We start from the raw sequence: 2,854 nt of genomic DNA, 5'->3' as shown, positions 1-2,854 counted from the left end.
AAACTCATTATTGAGAGGGAAATAACAACCCCGAGCTGCTCTCCAAAGAGCAAAGGTTTAAACGCCATAACTGGTACCCCAACTTTTTGGACCAGCACCTGAAGGATGAGTCCCCAAAACATCTAACTTTGAAAGTCAATAGGGCTTGTGTCCGTGAGACCCACAATGCTGCGGCAAACTGAGAAAGAGTTCTTATAAGGCTCACGAATGTGGACTCATTCACCCTAGGACCCAGCATAGAGGCAGCCAACAGAAAAGCATCCAGTCTTTCTGTTAAAAAGGCCTATTTCATTAAGTTAAAGCATCAGCCCGAAAGGCAGGCTTCTAATTTAACATAGTGGCCAATCAAAATACTCTCCAAAGACATTGACTGGTGGGCACGATCTTTGCATTCTCCTGCTGCTTTACTGCAGATGACCAGTTACCCCTGGAAAGGAGTTTATGCACTTGTATGGCACCCCGATTTTTGTGGCTGCCCCCAGGGAACACCTCATGAACGCTTAGCTCTGGCAGCCAGCAGAACTTAGAATCACAAGTCCCATAGGACTGTAATGGAGAAACAGTTATTTACTGACTACCTGCCCAAGGCACAGAGCAGAGAAAGCAGATGAAACACACCCTCATCTTTCTGTGACAGAAGTATATTAGCTCACCTTCATGGCTGAGGTCTGAGAAGCAGGCTTCTAATCAAACACACATCTAGAGCCCAACTACAATACTTTCCAGAAACTTGGGAGGCCAGCAGACTCCATCTTCACACTCTCCTTCTGCCCAGCTCCAATTCATCAATGTCTCCAATGTCTCCAAGGAGCCTATGTATATCGCTGGCACCTCAATAGTTGTGGCTGCTGCCCAGAGGACACATCCCATTACAGCCTGGCTCTAGTGGCCAGTAGAGCTTGCAATCATGGGTTTAACAGGAAAGCAGCAAAGAAACACCATTTACCTGGCTATCACACTGGGGCTCAGTGCAGAAGGAGCAGACAGAAATGACCATCACCCAGCTTTCCTGAAAGAGATACATTTGCATACTTTAAAAGCTGCTACTTGAGGGTCTGGTTTCCCAACAACCTGAATTTAGGAGATGACTGAGATCTTTTCCTTTTAGGACAAGTCTTGACACATCCTCAACTACTGGGAGCCAGTAAGAATATGGTCTGTTTGGACAATCTCAAAGATTTGAGAGACAAGAAGACTAAGAAGAGGGTTAAACAATAAGGTTAATTTACTACAGGAGGCCACTCCTTTAAGACTGAAAGAGATAGCTGCTTTTTCTAATGTGTAGAAACCAATAAAGTTTCAAGAAAAACAAAGAAACCCAGGAGTATGTTCTAAACAAAAGAACAAGATAAAATCTCAAAAGAAAGAATTTAATAAAACAGAGATCAGTGATTTTCCTTATAAAGAGTTCAAAACAACAGCCAAAAAATGTTCACCAACCTCAAGAAAATAACGAATGAACAAATGAGAATTTCAACAGTTAAAAAATATAACAAAGTATCAAACAGAAAGTCATAGAGCTAAAGACTACAATAACTGAACAGAAAAATTCAATAGAGGGATTCAACATCAGACTAAATGAAGCAGAAGAACTGGTGAAATGAAGGACGGGGTGGTGGAAGTGATCTAATCAAAGCAGCAAAAAAGGAAAAAGAATAAAAAAAGTTAAGATACCTTAACAGATTTATGAGACAACAAACGGACCAATAATAGCATTATAGGGGTCTCCAAAATAGAAAAGTGAAAGGAGTAGAAAACTTATTTCAGGGAAATAATGACTGAAAATTTCCCTAACTTGGAGAAGAAAACTGATGTCCAGATCCAGGAATCCCAAATAAGAGAAATTCAAAGAGATCCACACCAAGACACTTTATAATTAAAGTTAAAGACAAGAAGAAACTCTTAAAAGCAAAAGAAAAACAACTGGTTACATACAAAGGAACCCCATAAGACTATAAAGAAATTGTTCAGCGTAAACAATGCAGGCAAGAAGGGAGTGGCACAGTATAAACTGCTGAAAGAAAAAATCCACCAACCAACAACATTCTACCTGGCACAGTTGTCCTCAAGAACTAGAGAGAGTTTCCAGACAAGCAAAAGCTGAAGGAGTTCATCACCACTAGACCAGCCTTACAAAAAATGTTAAAAGGACTTCTTTAAGCTGAAATGAAGAGTCCTAATTAGCGACAGTAAAATATACGAAAGTATAAACCTCAATGATAAAGGTAAATATATAGAAAAATTAAGAAAAATTTAATGGTGTAAAGGTAGTAAGTTAATCACTTATAAAGCCAGTATGCAAGTTAAAAGACAAAAATAGTAAAAATAACTAGAACGACAATAATTTGTTATGGGATACACAACATAAAAAGGTTGTAAATTGTAACATCTAAAACATAAAATGTGGAGTGAGGGTGTAAAAATGTGGAACTTTACAATGTGTTCAAACTTAAATTGTTATCAATTTAAAATAGATGATTATGAATGTCTTATGTAACCCTAATAACGACAGAGCAAAAGCCTATAGTAGATATACAAAAGATAAAGAGAAAAGAATCTAAGCATACCACTACAAAAAATCATCAAATCTCAAAACAAGAGAGGAAGAAATAAATTACAAAACCACCAGAAAACAACAAAATGGTAATAAGTACACAGCTATCAATAACCTTAAATGTAAATGGACTAAATTTTCCAATCAAAATACAATGATTGGCTAAATGAATTTAAAAAACAAGACCCGTGTATATGCCTGAGTCTTGAGACTTGAGACTTGCCTGAGATATAAAAACACACATACGCTGAAAGTGAAGGGATAGAAAGATATGCTAAGCAAACGTAAAAAAAAAAAAAA

The 2,854-nt window shown here is 37.7% G+C and overlaps 1 protein-coding gene across 10 annotated transcripts in view; it reads right to left on the bottom strand.

Annotated features, from left to right (window-relative positions):
- The window catches only part of LOC120616781 (centromere protein P-like), a 27,696-nt gene that overhangs the window by 20,630 nt on the left and 4,212 nt on the right, over positions 1 to 2,854 (bottom strand). For 5 of the 10 annotated variants that reach the window (XR_005656679.1, XR_005656683.1, XR_005656680.1 and 2 more), the window contains one exon: positions 947 to 1,009. The exons of the other annotated variants lie outside the window; for them this stretch is intronic. The gene's annotated coding sequence lies outside the window, so the exon portion shown is untranslated. The remainder of the gene's footprint in view (positions 1 to 946; positions 1,010 to 2,854) is intronic. 10 annotated transcript variants of the gene reach the window in all.

The sequence above is a fragment of the Pteropus medius genome, unplaced genomic scaffold (assembly GCF_902729225.1).
Source record: "Pteropus medius unplaced genomic scaffold, Ma_sr-lr_union100, whole genome shotgun sequence".
Taxonomy (NCBI): Eukaryota; Metazoa; Chordata; class Mammalia; order Chiroptera; family Pteropodidae; genus Pteropus; species Pteropus medius.
Note: the sequence above shows the minus strand (reverse complement) of the source record. Positions and strands in the feature narration are given on the sequence as shown.